This window comes from Pan troglodytes, chromosome 17 (genome assembly GCF_028858775.2).
Source record: "Pan troglodytes isolate AG18354 chromosome 17, NHGRI_mPanTro3-v2.0_pri, whole genome shotgun sequence".
Taxonomy (NCBI): Eukaryota; Metazoa; Chordata; class Mammalia; order Primates; family Hominidae; genus Pan; species Pan troglodytes.
The window spans coordinates 77,865,081-77,889,289 of NC_072415.2; the positions used below are offsets into that span (position 1 = coordinate 77,865,081).

The window sequence follows — 24,209 nt, forward strand, 5'->3', positions numbered from 1 at the left end:
AATTTGCATTTCTCTAATGATTATTAATGAGCATTTACCCATATGTGATGGCCATTTGGCACTATATATATCTGTTGGTATCTTTATGTATCTATATAGATATATAGACATGTATGTTTAAGTTTAAAATGTACCATTTTATCCATTTTTAAGTGTACACTTCTGTGGCATTAAGTACGTTCATACTGATGTGAAATCATCACCATCATCCATCTCCAAAATTTTTTCATCTTCCCTAACTGAATCTCTATACTCATTAAACAATCATTCCCATTCTCCTCTCCATGCAGTCCCTGGCAACAACAATTCTACTTTCTGTCTCTACTAATTTGACTACTTTGGGAATCTCTTATAAAAGGAATTATACATTTTTGTGTGTGTTGGGGAGAGGCCTGGCTTATTTCACTGCTTACCTTATGACAGGTTTTTTGACAAAAAATTGACAATTTTTTAAGGCTAAATAATGTTCCGTTTTATGTATATATATACTACATTTTGTTTATACATTAATTTATTGATAGATAATGGTGCTGCTTCCACTTTTTGGCTATAGTGAATAATACTGCTATAAATATGGGTATACAATTTTCTGTTTAAATCCCTACTTTCAATTCTTTTGGGTTATACCCCTGAGTGAAATTACTGAGGATCATGTAGAAATTCTAAGTTTAATATTTTGAGTAATTGCATGCCATTTCAAACCGTTTTGGATTGAGGACTAACGACTTCATGCAGAAGAGGTTTGCCCCAAATCTGCTTTATTATTCAAAGTAATGCTGGTGAAAGGGTGGTATAAAACCTGCAATGACTAATTCACAAAATTACTTTTTTAGGAGGGTAAGATTGAGAAAAAGAAAAAAAATCCATTTTATATTCATTCCTACAAAGCAGTCAGCCTTGTTTCAAGTTAGAGACACAGGGAAATACACTTGGAATTGCCTTGCATTTGCTATTATTTAATGTATATCGTAACCTCGTACGAAATTTACATTTCCCTCCTTTGTTCTTTGTAGTACACATTTTTATTAGAGCAGGTTTAAAAAACGCTTTGAAAAATGGCAGATAACAAGCCGGCTGGAGTATAATCTCTGTTTGTGCCCTCCACTATGTGGATTTCATTAAATAAGTATGACATTTTATTTTAAGAACACTGAATCTCTTATCAAGATATATCAGCACAAATTGGTTATGCTATTTGATTGCTTTGAAAAAGTACCTACTTAGCATACAGCTATGTAATAAACATTGAGGTCATGTGTAGTTTTCTATTAATATTTCATTATAAAGAACACAATAGCTTCTTTATAGCTGAGTTTTGTTAACTTTATTTTTCTATGCAAAAAAAAATCATTGAAAGTTAAATTTGTTTTATTCTGGAAAGTTTTTCGCCTCAATCTACGCAAGAAATTTAAAATAGAGAATGTAATTATTGTTTGATACTTTTTTCAATTTCTTCGATGGTTTTTGAATTCACACTTTAAATTCTTCACATTTTAAATTCTTCAACCACAAATTTGTCAATCTTGCTCTGCAATTTTGCTGAGGTTTTCTAATTTACTTCTTTAGAACAATTTAAGCCATTGTCTCTTTCATTCTCCATGTTTGTTGATACATCTGCTTTCTTCTTCCTTCTTTTAGATATTGGCATTTTTTTCTTGCTTAAATATATCTGTTGTAGATCTGTTGAGTATTTTTCTTTTAATCTAACTCTTTGATGTATTCTAATTTATATTTTTTCTGTTTTGAAAAGTATTCTGATTTTATGGTAATTGTTTTCTTCTAATTTTCCATTAATTTGCTTTTATTATGGCATTACATATCTTTCTTACACATGAATGATGAAAATAATTAAAACATCCATGTGGTAGATTTTATTACTGTTTAGCAATACCCATTTTTCTTTCTTGGTGATGATTATACTATTCTACCCCTTCCAGTAAGACTGGGCTCTGCGATTTAAGGGGTATGATTTCCCCTGCCCTCTCTTTTCTCTGTGTTGTATGCCAGAAATACGCTTGCATTAGCCTGATAACAGAATAGATTAGTCCCCAAAATATTATGTGGGAGAAAATCCCCAGTCAACCAGTGAGACACAAATAGTGTGTTTAAAAATGAATAGTTGTTGTCTTAGCATACTACAATTTGTCATTGTTACTGGTGTATCCTGACTGAACAGTCTCTTTCATCATAAATGGGCTAAAGGGAAACAAAATTATATTATTCAAGAAATACATCAATAAACATAGGAATATTGCATTTCAAAACAGATGGAACCCCAAATCTATCACCCAGTCTAATCAGGAGAAAAACATCAGGCAAATTTCAATACAGACACATCCTACAATATACTGGCTCAAAATTGTCAAGATTATTAAAAACAAGGAAAGTCTTAGAAAAGATCATGGTCGACATGCACCTAGGAAGACAAAAATGACTGAATGTAATGCGGTATCATGGATGGGATCCTGGATCAGAAAACAAAAAGCAAAAACAAAACCATTAGGTAAAAATGAAGAAAATGTGAATGAACTATGGGCATTATTTAATATTTTTTAAATGAAAGAACAAAAAATATCTGGAAGGAAACCACAGAAATGTTAAGATTCTGATCTGAAATACTTCTATCCTTCTCTGAACTGAGCGCATATCCAATATTTTATAAGAGCCATGATTGCACAATTTCTGAGTATATGCATACATGGAATACAGTTCAGTAACATTTACATAAAAGCAGCAAATTGGCTGGATGTAGAATTCTTGGGTCTCAGCCTACCTTCCTAAGGATCTGAGGACGACGTTCCCTTATCTCTCTGTTCAGAATTACAAAGGAAAAAAATCAGAGACACGTCTAATTTTACTACTTTTTAAAAGCAATCTGAATTCATACTTAAATGTTGTATGGATTTCTTGGAATTACAAATATGTCATATGTTATCAGGGCTTTCATCTGTGTATGTAACTATTTTCAAACTTAATTTTAAATTAATTTTTCAAAACTTGGGCGAGGTTGCTTGATCTCTAGATCACAGTTACTTTATGGCCAGGTAGTTAGTCTTACATGCTTTTATTTATTTATTTTTTCCTGTATTCACTTTGAGGGCTTACATAATACTGAAAGAGTTGACCTCTTCACCTGGTTCTTCATTTCCATTATACTTTTTTTTTCTCATAAATTTTGTCTCTTCATACATTAGTCTCTATTTTGACAGTTTCTTCCAAAACATCAGTTCTATTTAATAATTATTTCATGACATGACAAAACTCTTGAGATCAAAACTTTAGAAAACACATGGAATGAGGCATATTGTTGCTTCATTTAAGAGAGCTGCAATATCCTTCCTTTCAAATCAGCTAGTGGGGGAATAAGTACAATCTCCATTCAAATTCTAAGACCCAATTGCTGCTCCTTCGGGTTGCTCTTCTGGAATTCTGCCTTTCCTGACGTCTTGAGTCTCTGAAAATACTAGGATAAACTGCAAGTTTTCACATCCACACACTATATTCCTTCATACAACATCAGTGCTATCAGGGCCACTAACTGCCCTTTGGCAACATAAGAACCATGCATCCAGCAGGAATGCATTTGGTCTTTTCCTCAATCTAACCAACTTCTAATGTTATTTTTTGAAGCATCTACAAATCTCAGGTTTCATTGAGATTGTACACAGTCCTCTAACCCCATATTTATATTTCTAATTAATATATGTGGTCTTTAAATAAATATGGAAAGAGAAGATACTTTGAGTGGTAGGGAATGTGTCTCATTTCAACCATGGCATAAGAATGGGAGTGGAAATAATTATTGTCATTTATTGGTTCATGATCGATTCAATTTAAAACTTGCTTAAGAGGTATACTTTGATGGATAAACTAGAGATGTTTTCTTTATATTCCTATTTACTGCACACAGTGACCGCAAAGCTTTTCCTTGATGGAATTTCTCTGTTTTATTAATTTTTTCAATCCATGCATTTTCAAAACAACATCTATGTTTCACAGTCTTATGAGTCCATTCATTGAGGATAATGCTTGTGAGGCTTATCTGGATTATAGTATATAATTCTAGAGTGAGCTATTTTTAATACATTTGTAAACAATTGGACTATTGGAATTTGGGTGTATATCTGTGATACACTCTATTTAGAAATGAATAAACAAAAGACAAAATCTACACTGAATGCAGCTACCGAAATAATTTGACATTGAGAATGCTATAGCTATAAACATGAGATAAACATGAGATAAAAATGCAAAACAGTCTAATGTTTAATTCATTGTGACTCTAATTTTCTGTAAACAGGAAGGTCAAATATAGAACGACCTTTCTCTCATTTCTAGTCAGGAAGCAGGGTATTAGTACCATGCAGGTCTTCACATTCATTTCAGCCTGTGGAAGACTAACCTCAGGAATCCATCATTCTATCTGTCAGGAACTGAGTTTCATAATCCAGTGTATTTTCTTTGCAGGTTTTTACTCTCTATTTGGGAGTAATAAAATTTGTAATTGTCATAAATAGAAACTTTGACTTCTCTTTAATCTCTTCAATAATTTTTGGATGGCATTTGCTGGTAATCAATTGTGTAAATGTGTGTGCGTGTGTGTGTAACTGCTTTCAATCAATTTTTAAAGAAGATTCATTATTCTAAGTAATTGCCTTTAAATACTTAAACTGTGTATTGATCCGTAGGTCTGCAGCTCAATTTGGCTTCAATTAGTGCTACTATTCTTGTCCAGCTTTCTACACAATTGCTAGTATCATATAAGGAAATAATGAAAATTCCCAGAGCAGCCAGTATCGCTATTCTCAGGTCAGTCTGTTAGACCTTCTTTATAGGCAGTGATTGTTTTTCTTAGGATGGCATGAAATAGAGTTCACATTTTAAAGTGAGACAGATCTTGTTTCAAATTATCTTCCTACTATTTTCCCTTAGACTGGTTATTCAGTCTCTCTGTAGAGTCTGCCCCACTCTCCTACCCCCAAATAAGTAAAATAAACCTTGATTCTATAGTGTCTTTTTCATGTAAAAGTGTAAAGATAAAGAGGGTGACATCTGCAAAATGTTTAACATAATGATTGTCTCTTCATAAGCCCTCACAAATCCTAGCTTCTTTGTCATTAGCATCAGTGTTGTTGAAGAAAACTATAGGTTATACAAGAATTGGCATGTAAAAGTGACCACAAGTACAGTTTTTTGTTTGTTTGTTTGTTTGTTTTCTTGAAAGAGGCTCCTGAATTAATTCCGGAACCACCTAGGTTGGACTGATTGTGGGTGGATGCCAATGTGGTGGGAAAGATATGGCTAGTGCAGAACATCCAGCAAGTCTAATTCCAACATTAGAGAGTCACCATGAGTTTACAGTTGTGCTGAAACAGGGTCCCCAGTGTCCCGCCAGCATAGCCGGACCCAGCACCCTCCACTGTGCTCAGTACATGTGATCCCTTCAGGTGTGAGCCTGAAGAAATGGATGCAGGGTCTACACATTCAGATTTTTGTTGTTGTTGTTTACTTAGATTGTGTGTTATGGATGAATTAACTAAATAAGTGAAATCTAAAGATTTTATTATATTATTATTCACAAAATACAAAGGATTGACAAAAATGTCAATAGTACACATACCTAAACTTTTTTTAATGTCATTTTTATTTGTATCTGAGGTTACTGTGGGGGTAGCAATTGCAATATTAAGGGTGGCTAATCCTCTAAACTTAAATTATTCCCTCGGTCAAACCACAGATTAAATACTAACTACCAAAATGATTTGCATGTAAAAGAGGAAACCTTATGTTCTAAAGCTCATTGGAAAGTTGGTGTGTTTGCAGCCAGGCCAAAATTTTTAATCAGATACCACTTATTAAGCATTTAATAAATATTTTTCTTAGGTCCTTAAACTGCCTTATTTCTTTTTTTTAATTTTGAGATTAAAAGTAAATGGTGCCTTTTTCTTTTAATAGATAGACTATTTCTTAGAGCAGTCTAGACTTACAGAAAAATTGAGCATGAAATATAGAGTGTTCCCAAATATACCCTTTCCTCAGGCAAATTTCTCATATTATTAATGTATTGCATTAGTATGTCAAAAATGTTAGGATTGGTGAGCCAATACTGATAAATTGTTATTAAGCAAAGTCCACAGTTTCAATTAGGGCTCACCCGTTGTATTTATTCTATGAGTTCTGATGTATGACATGTATCCACCATTACAGTGTTATACGGAAAAAATTCACGCCTTGCAAATATCCTGTGCTGCACTTATTCATCTCTCCCCCAACCAAATACTTTTTAGCCACTGATCTTTTTGTTGCCTCTACAGTTTTATTTCTTCCAGAATGTTATACAGTTGGAATCCTACAGTGTGTACCCTTTTAATATTGGCTTCTTTCATTAACAGTATGCATTTAAAGTTCCCCCAATTCTTTTATTTGTTTCATAACTCATTTGCAAAGACCATTTCTTGAGAAAAACTAGTTTGACAAACTGTTAGCTAAACTGGCAGAGAAAGAATATACAAATAGCTAAAACCACAAATAAAAGTGGAGGCATTATGACATTACCACTGACCTGTCAAAAATAAAGATGATTATAACAGCATACTATAAGGGATTTTATTCTAAGAAATTATATAACCTACATAATATGGATAGATTTCCCAATCACAAAAATGTCCTCAACTTACACAAGAAACTATAGAAAGATTAAATAGAGTTATAACAAAGTAAATAGATTAAATCAGTAATCTAAAACCTCCCAACGACAAAAAAGTTCAGGACCAGATAGAAACACTGGTGAATGCTAATTTTTGATATGTAAGTAATACTTAACACATATATTTAAAGAATATTTAAATATTTAAAGAAAAATATACACAAATCCTTTTCAAGCTCTTCCAAAAAGTATGAGAAGGGAACACTTATAAACTGATTCTATCAGGCCAAAATTGTCTTGATACTAAAACCAGATGAAGACATCACACAGACACACAGACACACACACACACACAATTACAGACCAACATCTCTCACAAATATAGATGTGAAAATCCTCAAAAAAATACTACTAACCTGAATCCAACAGTATAATAGTAGAATTATTGACCATAATAAGTGGGATTTATCTCAGAAATGTAAGGGTAGTTAAACATAAAAATAAATCAATTAGTACCACATTAATAAAGCAAATAAGAAAACCCAAATGTTTATATGAATTGACACATACAAGTCATTTGACAAAATCCAATGTCATTTCATGGTAAAAGCACTCAGAAAACTAAGAATATAAGAGACATTAATCGGCATAATAAAAAACATCTATAAAAACAGCTAACATTATACATTGAACGGTGAAAGACTGAAAGCTTTCTTTCAAGATCAAACACAGAAGGTTGTCTGCTTTTACTATTGCTATTCAACATTGAACCGCAATTTCTAGTCAGTATTTAGACAAGAAAAAGAAAAGGCATCTAAATTTAAAATGAAGAAGTGAAATTGTATTAATTGATGACATGATTCTATACATAGAACCCTAAAAATTCTATAAGTAGTTACTAGTCATAATAAATGATTTAAGCAAAATTTCAGGGTATAAGAGCAGCATGCGAAAAACAGTTTTATTTATATACATTTGCAATAAATAATCAAAACAAGAAATGAAGAAAGCAATTTCATTTACAATAGCATCTTAAAGAATTAAATGTCAATATATACATTTAACCAGGGAGATAGAAGGCTTGCATACTAAACACTACAAAACATTGCTGAGAATAATTTTTAAAAGACTTGAAAAAGGAGACATCTTGAGTTTATGTTTAGGAAGACTTAACATTGTTAAGATATCAATACTACCTAAAGTGAAGTGATTTGCACGTTCAATGCAATCTCCACCAAAATCCCAATAATTTTTATTTTGTGTAGGACTGGAAAAAATTGAGTTCACATTCGCATGGACTTTTCAAGGTGCCTCAATCGTCAAAACGATTCTGAAAATGAACAGATTTAGATGACTCATTCTTCCCAATTGCAAAACTTACTACCAAGTAACAATAATTAAAACAATGTGGAACTGGCATAAAGATAGACAGATAAACCAATGAGTAGAATTGAAAGTCAAGAAGCAAACGTGTATGTTTATGGCCAATTGACTTTTGATAAGGGTGAGAAGTCCTTCCAATGAGGAAAGCAAACATGTCTTCAATAAATGGTGCTGGGGCAACTGGATTTTCATAAACAAAAGTATGAAGTTGGAACCCTGTTACACATCATATACAAAAATTAACACAAAATGGATCAATACTAAATATAAGTGCTAAATCCTTATAACTCTTAGAAAATAACGTAGACTTTTATCTTCACGAAACTGGATTTTGTAATGGATTCTTAAAAGTGACACCAAAAGTATGAGAAACAGAAAAAGAAATAAATAGCCAATATTTAAAACATTTATATATAAAAGGACATTATCAAGAATGTAAAACCACAACTTATGGAATAGGAGAAAATATTTGCAAATTATATATCTGATAGTGGTTTAATATCCAGCATATAATAATAATTGCTAAAATTCAAAAACAGACAAAAAATGAAAATAGACAAAGATTTGAATTGACATTTATCAAAGAAGATATACAAATGGTCAAGAAGCACATGAAAGGATACTCGACATTAGGATAATGCGAATCATAACCACAGTGCAATACAACTTCACATCTACTAGGATGGCTGTAATAAAAACGGCAGAAAATAGCAAACAGTGATGACATGGAGAAACTGGTTCCTTCATACACTGCTAGTGAAAATGTGACATGATGCACCCATCGTGCAAGCAGTTTGATAATTCCTCAAAAAGCTAAAAATAGAATTATCCTGTGATCCAGCAAAGTCGATGCCTAGGTACATATCCTATATAATTGAAAACAGAAACTGGATACTTTTATGCCAAAATTTATGGCCACATTATTCACAACAGGCAATCGGTGGACACAACCCAAGTGTCCATCAACAGATGCATGGATAAACGTTGTGAGTGTGGCCAATGCCACTGAATTATATATTTTATAATGGTTCGGAGGAATATTTTACATTATATAGATTTTAACACAAAATTTAGTTATTAGCAAAAGAGGTACATTGTGTTGAAAAGCTGTAGAGTCCCCATTCCAAATGAAGAAGGACTCAACAATCTTGGCCAAACAAAAAGAAGTACCAGTTATTTTGAAAGACTGAAGGTGATATGATTTGGCTGTGTCCCCACCCAAATCTCATCTTGAATTGTAGTTCCCATAATCCCCACATGTGGTGGGAGGGACCCCGTGGGAGGCAACTGAATCATGGGGGCAGTTTCCCCCATGCTATTCTCCTGATAGTGAGTAAGTTCTCATGAGATCTGAAGATTTTAGAAAGGGCTTCCCCCTTCACTCTGCTCTGATGCTTCTCCTTGCTACTGCCATATGAAGAAGGTTCTATTTGCTTCCCCTTCTGCCATGATTGTAAGTTTCCTGAGACTTCCTCAGCCTTGCAGAACTGTGAGTCAATTCAACCTCTTTCTTTTATAAATTACCAGTCTTGGGTATTTCTGCATAGCAGCATATAAATTACCGGTCTCAGGCATTTCTTCAATGGACTAATACAGAAGGCAAAGATCCTCATGAATTAATATTAAAACTAATTAAAATAAAAACAAAAATACTTAATTTCTAGCAACTTAAAATAATTTTAATGGTGTAATGCAAATTCTGAAAAACCAGAACTTTCCACATTGAAGAGCAGAGTGGACCACAGGAATAGATATGTTAAGGCCATGGCTAGGAAAAAAGATGAGATAAAAAATCATGATCTTTGTTGAAATAACAGTTAGTGAGAAGAAGAATGCAAATATGTCTGACATATGATTAGCCCTTGAAATGTAAGAACTAACTTCCTCTCTTCCTTCCTTCCTTCCTTCTTTCCTTCCTTCCCTCCTTTTTTCTCCTTTCCTTCCTTCTTTCCTTCTTTTCTTCTCTCTCCTTTCTCTCTCTGAAGCCAGGGCACTATGGAATAAAATCAACCTTTTATAAGTCACGAAATAAAACATAGTAATGTTCTATTAAGGAGCATCTGGTATTCTGGTGCAGTGCTGTCAAGTGCATTTTGAATATTTACTCAGCAGGGTATCTGCAATTTAAATATCTTGTAATAGTTAATAAGAATTGTCAAAGAAGCACATTAACATGCCTTAGGGATTAATTCTGTATCTTACAGGTTTCATGTGTGTGAATAAGGCAAGCCCATCATATGAGTTGCACAAATCAAAAGACTATACTTACATCTTTTATGCAGTTAGGTTTGAACAATCAAATACTATGTCTCACATTGTATTTTAGTAAAAATAACTCAAATACACACAATTGATGATGTTATTAAAAGTTTATTCTGGGCTGGGCGCGGTGGCTCACGCCTGTAATCCCAGCACTTTGGGAGGCCAAGGCAGGCGGATCACGTGGTTAGGAGATCGAGACCATCCTGGCTAACACGGTGAAACCCCGTCTCTGCTAAAAATACAAAAAATTAGCCGGGCGTGGTGGCAGGCCCCTGTAGTCCCAGCTACTCGAGAGGCTGAGGCAGGAGAATGGCGTGAACCTGGGAGGCGGAGCTTGCAGTGAGTCCAGATCATGCCACTGCACTCCATCCTGGGCGACAGAGCGAGACTTCCTCTCAAAAAAAGAAAAAAGAAAAAAAAGTTTATTCTATATTTGTCTTTTTGAATTAATAGCAGTGTGTTTATATAACAAGTTTATCTCTTTAAAGGTAAAAAGTATTTTGGTGTAGAGTCAAGGATGGGTTACAGTAAGTCACTAATATGTCAATTTAGAAAAAAGTAAGAATGGCTTGATTTAAGCAGATTTTCCATCTCATTGCTGTTATAGAGAGCACTTTTAGTTTTTTACACCTTGCGAGAACTCTACAAACACAAAGTTGATGATTTCTAAATATGAACATGTCATGTCGACTTTCAAAAGAAAGGAGAGTAGATAGAGAAAGAGAAGTAATGACATAAACTTTAGAGAGTACATTTTGCACTTCATCTTTTCAGCGAATCATAAAAGAAGACAAACTACCCTTCTACATTGGCTTTTTATGATCTTTCTTTTCGTGAATTTTTGTCATTGAATATGCGGTTTCTTTTATAGTGAGTCAATATATTTGTTTCAATGAGATCACAACCACCCCATAACCTGTGTTTAATTTGATTTACACAAATTATATGAACAAGCTGCAGAATAATAATAATTATATGTGATATTAGTAAAATAATAGGTAATTGTTGGGGAGAGTGGTGCTATTAAGTATCATCTTAATAATGACAATTCATTTAGCCAATTATCACTTTAATTAGATGAAGTGTAAATTGGAGAGATAATTTCCTATTTCCTTGAAGCATTCTACCTGAATCTGGATTTGACTGATGATAATATTTTATAAAACCAATAGAAAATGCATATTATCATAGGCCCACCAGCTGAAATGCTCAGGTTGATCATTTAATCAAGATTATGACATTCTGAGTCCTCCATTCGATAGTCATGGCTTTCACACTATAAATGTCCATTCCTCCATCAATCATTCACATAAGTATTTTGACACTAGTTGGAAATAAATTCTTTAGCATTTGTGAAATGATTACACTCTAATTCTGTCATTCTTTCAATACTCACTAACTGGCCATCTTCTACAAAACAAAACTTTTCCTCATCATCTAGAGCTATTTGGTTATATTGAAATGTAGTTCTCTGAAAAGACAAGGTAAAAGCTTTAATTTTCCTTTTAATTCTCAATTTAGAAGTTTTTTAATGGCCACCTCAAATGGCAACAAAGGCTCTTCTAAGTTTCTCTTTTTCGACCTCAGTATAAACTTATAGGCTTTATGTTAATGAACAAAACAAGCTTCTGTCTTCAGTCAAGTAAACTCAAAAGAATATACCTACATCTTTTATATTTTTTTTCATTAAATCAGTTTTTTAGAAATATACTTCAGTCTTTATAAAAACTTTGGCCATGGTGTATCCTCTTAAGTCTTCTCCTTCCTCACTCCATTTTCCCCAACACCATATAGGTATTATCTTTATTAATTCTTTGCTTACTTCTGCAAATACAGATGTACAAAGAGATGCTTACTTTCTCCACACATTTTTACACAAAAAGCAAACAAGTTCCACTATCCAGCACCTTGTTTTTCTCATTAGCAATTTATCCTGAAGATCTCTAAATACTGATATATAGAGATCATCATTCATTTCTTTCTAATGTCTCCATAATACTTCAACTGTATTAGTACCCTAGTTTATACAGCCAGTCCTTTATAATAAGGCACTCAGCTTGTTTCCATATTTTTTCCTATTGAAATTAATATCATATTAGAAATAAAATCGTGCATATCTACTTCATACATTTGATGATGAAGTATCTCTTTGATTCTGAGCGGTGATATTGCTGGGAAGGATGGTAAATACTATTGTCATTTTTGTTACACATTGTCCATTTCTTTTCCATATTGATGGAAATATATTGCATTTTTTATAGACTTTTCCTTTTAAAGTAATTTTAGGTTCACCAAAAATTGAGGTAATGGTTATAGAGATTTCCCATGTACTCCTTGCCCCATATACGGTATCAGCCTTTCCTAGTATCAACATCCTCTCACTAGAATGATTCATTTGTTATAATTGATGAACCTACATTAGCACATAAAAAGGACCCAAAGTTCATAGTTTACCTTAGGGTTCATTAGTTCACATCAAAAGGACTCAAAGTTCATAGGTCACCTTAGGGTGTTATAATGCCATGGCATTAGACAAATGTATAATAACAAATATCCACTATTATAGTATCATACTGAATAGTTTCACTGCCTTAAAAATCCTCTGTGCTGGGCCTGTTCATTCTCCCTTTGCCTTTCCCCCTTCAGCTTCTGGAAACCACTGATCTTTTTACTGTCTCAATAATTTTACCCTTTTCAGAATCTCATGTAGTTGGAATTGTACAGTCTATAGCCTTTTCATATAGGCTTACTTCAGTTAGTAATATGCACTCAAAATTCTGCCATGTCTTTTCTTGGGTTGATAGGTTGTTTCACTTGGTGCTGAAAAGTATCTTTTGTGAAGTGATGCCCTCCACAGGGCCACGGGAAACCTCACACAGTTTGAAGAGTTGGGGAATCCTGGCAAAGATTGGGGTGGGTGGGAGGCAGTGACAAAAGAGGACCACTATTACCAGTAGGAGGCTGTGGGTTGGGCAATCCTGTCCTTGGTCCTGATCAGTTTGGGGGCTGCCAGATGTATGATGGAGAAGGAGGATTGAAGCGATTTCTCCTGACCTTGAAATACCCCTTGGCTAGGGATGGCTTTCAGTCAGTTCAGGGCTTATTTGAACAAGGAGCAGAAAACTATCTTGGATTGGCTGCTTCACCAGGTGTTGCTGGTGGTGCCCTGGAGTCAACACTGCAGGAAAACTGCTCCAGCAGGTCCCAATGGCATCAGAGGGACAGGGAGCTCTGCTGCTTTATGTGGCCAATAAAGCTCAGTGCACTCTTGCAGCTGAGCTGCCCCATAATTCAGGGCTGCAAGTCTGGGTTTGGAGACTTCCAGGGGGCCACTACCCATTCTGAAAAAGTTGTTGCAATGGCTCAAGAATGAGGAGCTTGACAATGCTGGCTTTTGCCAGTGTCTGCTGAGAAGGCAGGTCATGCTCCGAGGGCTGCAGTCAATGCCAGAGTATACTTTGTGGAGAGGACAAGTGACTCTTCTCTGAGCTACCTGAGTCTGTGATCCTTCTAGGAATAGCTCCACAACCTCATAGGTGAAGCTCTCAATGATGACTGAGGGCTCTCCATGACCAGGGAGAAAAGTCCCTGCCAAGACTGGGATCCCTTCACCTCAGCATACAGATATCCTCCACAGTGAAGCCTGCATCCCAGCCTGACAAACTCTCACCTGTGTGTCTTCAGGGCAGAGAACTCCTAGGAAATGATATGCTTCAAAAACTGAAGCGGAAAAAATCTCCCATCCTTTGCTTACCCAATCTACCATCAAGTGCCCAAAGAGGAACTAGGAACAGGCTGTGGGTAGGTGAAGGATCTCAGCAGGCTTTAGGGATGTGTGGATGAGCCCATCAGCCCACAAAGAAAGGTGTAGAAAAGAGGGATGTGATCCCAGACTGATATACCAGCAGTTTGCTCTCATAGTTGCTGTTAACTACGGAAATCAGCAGTTTGGGGTAGTTTTGTGTTTGATGCAGCAAGTCCCACCACTGATACTGGCTACAGTTAATGTTCAGAGAGTGAGTCTATGAGTCAGGTGTGCTCAATGGGACCTTGACATAATCCTGCTTCCAGTTAAAAATTTGCCTTTCAGCCATGTAATTCAATCCTTATATTCCTTGCAAAATTCACCATCCAAACACAGGATGCAGAGCAGAGTGAAGGTGGCACAGCACTGGGCTTTGTCCACCTTCTCAGAGGAGGTCACATTCAAGCCAAGCTTTACTTTCTTATTCTCTACCATCAGTTCAGAGATGTATTTGACTGATAGGTATTGAAGCAGCTTGATGTCACAGCCTCTAACTTCCTGAAATAGATGTGTATGGACACTTCAGAGAGCATATTCCTCTTCTGTGAAGTCCCCTGCATCTGTCCAGCCAGCACAGGCACCCTCTGAAAAATACAGCTGTAGCCAGTGGATTCATGCAGCTGCCTCCATTCAGCCAGAGGCTGACTTGCCAAATTTTCTGGCCCTTGAATAGTATTACTGGGCAGACAAACTGTTCTCTACACCTGACCATCTTGCTGTACTTGATGAGGTTTTGCAACTTGCTTATTTGCACAGTGTTCTCAAAGTGTCCATTTGATCTATTGGTATGTATCCAAGACCTTCAGTTCCATAGTGATGAGATGAAGAATTCAAAGTAGAACTTGTCAATTATGAGATTATTGTCATTATTCCGTTTGTGTTATTGGTGGGAAAATTTGACACTTAGCAGAGCAATATTGCCATTGGCTAGGAATCAAGTAGTCTTCAGCATGCAGATAGTTATTTAAACTATGGGATGAAATGGTAGCCCCAGGAGAGACACAGAATGAGAACCAAAGCCAAACTTTGTAAATGTTCACATTTATTTGGCATGCTGAGAACGGGAATCATGAAAAGAGATAAAGGAAGTAATCAGAGACGTAGGAAGAAACCAGGTGACTGATGGTGGTCATTGACTTGAGTAAAAGTGATTAGTCGTAAGTCTTGGAACATGAAGAGAAAAAGAGATATTTATAAAATACTCTGTTCATCTGGTCACAGAAATGCTACAAATTTGTATATGTAAATGAATACTTTCTATTGGCATGTAATTTTAATTTATATACTACATATAATTTCACTAGTATGAGTAGAAATAGCATAATAGATATTTAGACATTGCACTGACTTCTAGTCCTTTTTATGCAGTGTATGTTTTGATATATTAATTCTTTGAAGGCAAAATACACAGTGAAAAATTTTTCCATGTCACATATTTCTGCAAAAATTTATTTTAGCATTTTGTGGCTTTGTGATAATTTGAATTAAAAAAGTATTATTTATGCACTGGTTTATTTCTGCCAAATACCTATAATAACAAATTAAAATATAAGAAGAGTTAAAAAGGAGAGAGACAAAATTCAAGTCCAGGATTTTCAAAGCAATAAAATAATTATTATGTAATTTATTTATAAGAAAAAATTATGAAGAACTTACTGTAATCCAGGCTCTTGGCTGAATATTTTCATAATTTATCTCATTTGATTTTCATATACCTATATGATGAAAAAACCCTCTAGTGTTATAGATTTAAACTCTGAGGCTTAGATAGACTGGGTTATATAATCAATGTCTATAGCTAGTCGGTGAAACCTGGGAAAAAACCCAAAACTGTGATAGAAGTCCAAAGCATATGTTGTTAACCAATACGTTATAGCACATTCCCCAACAATAGGACAGATACATGGAAAAAGAAAACACTCCACCTGACTTGTAGTCTTTCTAGATATCACATCTCTTTTGAAGCAGAGCTTTAGAAAAAAGAGGAAGGAGGTTCTGAAGGTGGAGGAGAAATAGGAGAAGGCATTTTTTTCTTCCTCAACTCTCAGTTCCCTGAATGAGCAGATGTTATTTACAATGACAGTGAAATTATTACACATTTATCCTTCCAACATGTTCAACTGTTCAACTATGTAATTAATTTGTTAAATCAATTCAAAGACAGCAATTCTACCAGTGCAGAGAGAAATTCTCCTATGAGTGAAGCCATTGGAAGTGGGAGCTGTATACCGATCTGCTCCGGGCATATCTTAGTAGGGGCACCTACAACGAGATGAAAATGAGGTACACAGAAAATATAAATAACAATTTTGTATAGATGATGCTCCATTAGAGAAAATGATAGGCTTTAAGGAAAAAGCATTGTGTAAAGACAAAGAGAATGACATCCAAAGGCAGCACATTGTCTGAAAATTATCCAAGGCAGGATCCACACATAAATTCAGTGAATCATTTGGAAGCTTCTATAAAATGCTATATGCTTCTCTGAAACACAGAGGAACAAATAATTTGGGTTAAAAGGACACAGTGTAAACTGAAAAGATAGCAAAGCGAGCTCTAAGTTGAGGAATGATTTAAATGGTTTCGAATAAACAAAAAAATCATTCATGAAATCAAATATGTATTGGAAATAGTGAATGCTGAATCAATATTACAGAATCAGTGGAGCAGAGGACACACTTGGAAAGCCCTCTCTGGTTTTGTACGAGGAAAAGAGCAGTACACAGAAAGGAGATGGAGAAGACAGTATACATCTGAAATAGGAAAATTCATTATGTTCCCAAAGAAACAAATATATTTTGGAAGGGAAAAGTGAAAAATAAATCATTTTTAAGTTTAAAAAATATTTAAAGTTTATAAAATATATAAAAGTGAATATTCAGTATCTACATCTAGCACATTCTAAGAGCTCATCATGTTTCAGATCAAGTGGATATAAAGGGACCACACTGGACATACAAACAGGCACCATAAAAATATTATAATTATAAGCAAAAAATCCTGGATGCAGCCAAATTAAATAGATATTTTGAGTCTTCACTAGCATTCACTAAAAGGTGTCCCCAGCTCTCATGCCCCAAATGTAAGGAAGAACTCAGAAATCAAGTGCTTTGGAATTCCAGAGGGAGCAGGAGGCTCTGCAGGCTCCAGATAAGACCACTGATATTTGGCAGGAGGAAAGAGAGAGTCATGCATTTCCTTATGTTGATGACAAAAATGTCATGCCAACTATATCCTCCATTCCCTAATTGCAGCGCAAAGAGAAATCCTTGGAACTCCTCGAGCTCTGAGAATTGGGAGCAACCTCAGGGAACCAGGTGCTCCAGGTAAGATTGCTCACATTCTTCTGCATGCTCCTGGGGATGTCCCAACTTGGCCACTCCTCTCCGCCAATGTTCAGCCAATATGTTCAGCCACCTCCTCAGCTGCTTTTGCCTGGAGACAAGCAGGACAAATCAGACAAGGTCTCTGAGCTCTGTTTCCAAGGTCAGTTTTCATGTCTCAATCTCCAATCACATAAGGTTTTGTACATCTTTTTGACCAGTCTCCAAATTCTGAAATCCTTTCTCTACATCCTTTGAAATTCAGAAATCCTCTGTATTTTAAAAGTTATCTCTGATGTTCTCTTCTGCTTTCTGATCCAAGAGAAGCTTGGCTCTTTAATGATGATAGACTTCACCTATATCATTCAAGGTGTTGTTTGGTGTTGAGTGTTGAGTATCTACGAAAAACTTCATCCTATTTGACTGAGGGTATGGTACATACATCTCTTGTCTCCATTGCCACTTTCAGATTGCTTTCCTTCCTCCTTACAAAGTAATTGATTAATTGATTAATTAAAGTAGTAATTTTTAATATTGTATCATTAAACTATACAACCATTACAATATTATACAATTTATCTCCCAACTTTCAAGGACCTTCTTCACATAGCTGGGAAAGTTTAACTCCTTATTCACTTTTTAAAAAGTATGTTTTGTTTCTAATTGACACATAATAATTGTGATTATTTATGGAATATAGCGTTATGTTTTGACACAATTATGTCTTGTGTAGTGAACAAATCACAGTAGTTAGCTTATTTATCACCTCAAACATTATTTTTCTGTGATGAGAGCATTGAAAATTATTACTTACACTTATTTTGAAATATACAGTACAATATATTTAACTATCAGCACCCTACTGTGCAATAGAACACCAGAACTTCTTCTTCCTATCAGTCTTTAATTTGGAACCAGTTGACCAATATCACCCCATATTCTCCTCCCCATACCTCTCCCAAACCTCTGGAAAATGTTATTCGAATTTATACTTCTATGAGATAAACTCTTTTTAGATTCCACATGCGAGTGAGATCCTGTGTTGTTTGTCTTTCTATGCTTGGCTTATTTAATTAACATAAAGTCCTCCCAGTTCATTCATGGTGCCACAAATGGCAGGATTTTATACTTCTATGGCTGAATAGTATTCCATATTTCTGGGATACATGACACGTTTTGGTACAGGCATGCAATGCATAATAACCACATAATGAAAAATGGGGTATCTATCCCCTCAAACATTTATCCTTTTTGTTGCAAACAATAAAATTATAATCTATTCATTAGTTTAAAATATACAGTTAAATTATTATTGGCTATAGTCCCCCCATTGTGCTATCAGATACTAGATTTTATTCATTCTTTCATTTTCTTTGTACCCATTAACCATCCCAGCCTTCTCTTCCACCCCCAAGACCCTTCCCGGCCTCTGGTAACCATGCTTCTACTCTCTATCTCTGTTAGTTTAATCGTTTAGATTTTTAGATCCCACAAATAAGTGAGAACACGTAATGTTTCTCTTTCTATGCCTGGTATATTTCATTTAATGTAATGACCCCCAGTTATTCATGTTGTTGCAACTGACTGGATCTCATTCTTTTTAATGGCTAAATAGTATTTCATTGTGTGTACGTACCAAATTATTTTTATTCTTTCAGCTGCTGGTAGACACAGGTTGATTCCAAATTGGTTATTGTGAATGGTGCTGCAATGAACATGGGAGTGCAGCTAAGCCTTCAATATATTGATTTCCTTTATTTTGGGTATATACCCAGCAGTGGGATTGCTGGATCATATAGTAATTTTTTTTTAATTTAGTATTTTTGAGGAAACTCCAAACTGTTCACCAGAGTGGTTGTACCTGTTTACATCCCCATCAACAGTGTACAAGGATTCCCTTTTCTCCACATCCTTGCCAGCATTTGTTATTGCCTGTATTTAGGATATACACCATTTTATCTGGAGTGAGATGATATTTCATTTTAGTTTTGATTTTCACTTCTCTGATCAATGACGTTGAACACATTTTCATATGCCTGTTTGCCATTGGTATGTCTTCTTTTGAGAAATGTCTACTCATGTATTTTGCCTATTGAAAAAATCAGATTATTAGTTTTACTCCTAAAGAGTTGTTTGAGCTCCTTATATATTCTGGTTATGAATCCCTTGTTAGATGGGTAGTTTAAAAAATTTTCTCCCATTGTGTGGGTTGTCTTTTCACTTTGGTTATTGCTTCCTTCACTGTCTGTAAGCTTTTTAACGTGATGTGATCCCATTTATCCATTTTTGCTTCGGTTGCCTGTACTGGTGAGGTAACGCTCAAGACATTTTTGCCCAGACCAATGTCCTGGATATTTTCACGATGGTTTACTTGTTGTAGTTTCATAGATTGAGGTCTTAGATTTAAGTCTTGAATGCATTTTTATTTTATTTTTACTTACAGTGAGATATAGGGGTCTAGTTTTATTCTTCTGAATATGGATGTCCAGTTTTCCCAGCACCATTTATTGAAGACACTGTCTTTTCCCCAGTGTATGTTCTTGGCACTTTTGTCAAAAATGAATTCACTGTAGATGTGTAGATTGGTTTCTGGGATTTCTATTGTGTTCCATTAGTCTACGTGTCTATTTCTATGCCAGTACCATGCTATTTTGTCTACTATAACTCTGTAGTATAATTTGAAGTCAGATAATGTGATTCTGAAAGTTTTATTTCTTTTGCTTAGAATAATTTTGGCTATTCTGAGTTTTTGTGTTTCCATATAAATGTTAGGATTGTTTGTCTATTTCTGTGAAAAATGTCATTGGTACTTTGAAAGGGAATGCATTAAACCTGTAGATTGCTTTGGGTAGTATGGATATTTTAACAATGATGATTCTTCCAATTCATAAACATAAAACATTTTCCAATTTTTGGTGTCCTCTTCAATTTCTTCTGTCAGTGTTTTATAGTTTGCTTTATAGAGATTTGTCACTTCTTTGGTTAATTCCTAGGTATTTAATTTTATTTGTGGTTATTATAAATGAGATTACTTTTTGATTTCTTTTTCAGATTGTTCACTGTTGGATATAGAAGTTCTACTGATTTTTGTAGGTTGATTTCTGTATATTGATACTTAACTGATTTTTTTTTTTCAGTTCTACTAGTTTTTTAGTGGAGTCTTAAGGTTTTTCCAAACATAAAATCATATAATCTGCTAAGAAGGACAATTTGACTTCTTCCTTTCCAATATGCCTGCATTTTATTCCTTTCTCTTTTCTGATTACTTTAACTAGGACTTCCGTATTATTTTTGAATAACAGTGGTGAAAGTAGGCATCTTTAGTCATTTGTGTTCTGGATCTTAGAAAAAAACCTTTCAGTTTTTCCCCTTTTAATATAATATTAACTGTTGGTTTGTCATGGGTGACTTTTCTTATGTTAAGGTATGTTCCTTCTATGCCCAGTTTCTTGAGAGATTTTATTATGAAGAGATGTTGAATTTTATTAATAGCATCAATTGAAATGATATGGTTTCTGTCCTCCATTCTGTTGATATGATGTATCGCATCTCCTTTCCTTCCCTCCCTCCCTCCTTCCCTCCCTTTCCTTCCTTCCTTCCTTCTTTGCTTCCTTCCTTCCTTCCTTCTTTTCTCCCTTCCTTCTTTCTTTCCTTCTTTTCTTCTCTCTCCTTTCTCTCTCTCTAAAGCCAGCCACCACCACCCCAGTGGCCACCACCACTAGGACTTCACTGGGTCAGACCCAGACTGACTTCACAATCAGAGCAGCACTGGGTCTTGCTCAAGGCCTGCTGTAACTATGCTCTGGCTACTGCTTATGTTTGCTGAAGGCCCTGGGTCCAATCAGCAGGTGGCAAATCCAGCCAGGCCTGTGTCCTTTCCTTCAGAGAATCAAGCTCCCCAGGCCACAAGTGGGTCCAGAGGTGCTGTCTAGGATCCAGGATCCACAGTCAAAAACCTTAGAATTCTACCTGGTATTGTATTTTATTGCAGCTGAACTGACACTAAAATCACAATACATAGTCCTTTCTATCCTTTTCTTCCCTTTTGAATGGCAGGGGACCCTCACCTCATGGTCACTGTCATCACAGGCCCACAGCGAGTACTGCCAGACTACCAGACTGCCAATGCTACCTTATGGCTCAGGGATTCTTCAGTCAACTTGTGGTGAATGCTACCTGGCCTGGGACTCAGCCATCAGGATAGTGGGCTCCCCTAGGGCAAGTCCAGAAATGCTGTCCAAGAGCCACATTCTGGAATCAGGAACCTCAAGAGCCTGCTTACTGCTCTAACCCTCTGTGGTTGAGCTGGTACCTAAGGTGCAAGACAAAGCCCCCTTTATTCTGCTCTCCACTTTTCTCAAGTAGAAGGAATCTCACCTTGCAGTCGAAACAACTGGGAATGTGCTGAGTCTGACCTGAATCCAGCAAGTTTCAGAGTTTCACCAAAGGCCCTCAACGTCGTGCCTGGTTGTCACTGCTGGTTATTCAGGGCCCTAGAGCTCTTTAGTTAGCAGGTGAGAATCCTGTGAGGACTGAGTCCTTTACTTCAAGGCAGCAGCTTCCCTTCTGATCCAGGGTGTGTCTAGACATGTTGTCTAGGAGCTGGGCTTGGAAAAGGGACCTCATGACTCTGACAGTTACCCTGTGTTGCTGTGGCTGGGCTAATATCCAAGAAACAAGACAAAGTCCTCCCCACTATTCTCTTTTTCCTCCTTAAGCAGAAGGAACGGGTCTCTTTTGGAGCCATGGGCTGTGCAGCCCAGAGTTAGGGAAGAGTTGATGCCAGCACTCCTTTTTAGCTTTTCAGACTGGTATCTCGGTAGGTCACCTGTCATTCCAGTGCGTTGTCTCTGGGCTTAGTTCAGCACTAGGACTCACCTAGGAGTTGCAATCTTTGTGGCCTAGACTACCCTCCAAGTTTATTTAGGGCCCCAGAGAATTTTATCTCACAGTGGTGAAGCTTGTAGGAACTGAAGTTCCAACTGCTGGGATTCATAACTCCACCCCAGCTGGTTTAAATGCTCCCTCTGTATCAGCTGAGTTTGGTTTTGTTTTACTTTCTGCTATAACAACATAGCATTGAGTTCAACAACTCATAATTGCTGCACTCTCCCTCTCCCTGGTGCATAGAAGTGATCTCTGTCCCATGCTGCCACTGCCAGGGGATAGGAGAGGGATGGTGTTGGCGATTCAGGACTGTTTTCCCTATCTCTTCAGTGCCTCTTTCAGCAACATGAAGGTAAAACCAGATACTCTGAGTGCTCATCTGATTTTTTATTTTCATGAAGGTGCTTTTTTTTATGTGTGTGTAGATAGTGGTTAAATTGGTGTCCTTGCAGGAGGAACAATTCATAGAGTCTTCTAATCTGTCATCTTGCTCCACCTCTCCTCCTAGGTATTTTTAAGTTTTATTTTATTGCAGAGTTTTCTGTTTTGTTTGTATTCCATAGTTGCTATGTTAATACATATAAAACTTACTTTCATGAAGGAAATAATCTTGATAAATTTTCACAGCCTAAGTCTACTTTATTCAAAACTTTACTGTATTATTGACAATACAACAAAATGATTATTTATACCTTTAGTTTATCACTGATTTAATATTATTTAAGTTTCACAAAAAACAAATTACATTGACCCCCACTTCAATTAATAACTTCCATTGTATGTTCTTTATGTTTGACAATAAATAATTATAAAGCATTAGGTGCCCAAGTAAAGGCATTTTAAAGATATGTGTTTATTATAAACCTTAATTCAACTTCCTTAGTATTTCTTATCAAAACAGAAGCCTATATTCTTGTGAAAATGACTAAGGCAATACAGAATTACATGTAATGTTTTTAGCACACAGCTTATTATCAATACATGTAAGTTTTGTAATCTGGCTTTGAATTTCTAATATATTTGACACCCATGCCTTTCTACTACACGATTTTTGAGAATGATATTAAAAGGTCATATTCATTTAACTTTGGTAGTCATCTATATCTATCGATAACGGCTGTGGACTGTTCACCAAGGCTTTTGCTCATGACCTTTGATGTAGAGGCAGCCATGCATAGACAATTGCTGACAGAGGTCAGGGATCAGCCTGTGACCACTGGTCAAGCTGTCTCATCAAGCACAGATGGCAGCTAATATGCATTATAATATGCCAAAGGGAACACTGTTGTTAAAATTGCTACTGCATTCAACAACTGTTGCAGAATTCCTCGTATGTATAGTTATTGCGAACAGTGCTGGTGGTTTTGAAGGTAGAATATCTTATCTTGCCTAAAAAACAAAAGTAATGTATGTTGTAAACATATTTGTTTCCTGCTTTCAAATATGTGTAGACACACATAATTGTTTTTGAGCAACATTTTATGTAATATTTGAAAGCTGTATCTGCATAAAATTGAAGTTATATGTTTAGTATACATCTGTTGCTTTGCCTTCGTGGAACTCTTATTCTAGTAACAATGTTTTTTTTAAATTTTTGGAATGATTCCTTTGTCTTCCTCAATATATGCAGTTTAAAATAGCCTAATTTCACTTGCCCATGTCTAGGGATAATAATAGCAAAAATTAAAATACTGCATGGTAGATACATTCTAAAAATTAGATATTAAAATAGCCTTTCATTTTTCTTCTTGCTCTGAGCAAGAAGAGGAAAACAAAAAATAAGCATGATAAATATAAAAATTTTAGGAAATATGTTAGAATGTCTCTTGTGAGGATATAAACTGTAATGCAATTTGTATTGTTCAGATTAATACATTTAATATCCTGTAGAATTAGGAAGAGT

The 24,209-nt window shown here is 35.5% G+C and overlaps 1 long non-coding RNA gene and 1 pseudogene across 1 annotated transcript in view; one reads left to right on the plus strand and one right to left on the minus strand.

The window, feature by feature from the left end:
* The window catches only part of LOC134808625 (uncharacterized), a 380,342-nt gene that overhangs the window by 297,751 nt on the left and 58,382 nt on the right, over window positions 1-24,209 (plus strand). Inside the window, exons 2-3 of the long non-coding RNA XR_010151985.1 lie at window positions 17,351-17,422; window positions 19,078-19,182. This is a non-coding gene — a long non-coding RNA (uncharacterized LOC134808625). The remainder of the gene's footprint in view (window positions 1-17,350; window positions 17,423-19,077; window positions 19,183-24,209) is intronic.
* Window positions 13,464-14,531, minus strand: LOC129137860 (myotubularin-related protein 14-like; annotated as a pseudogene).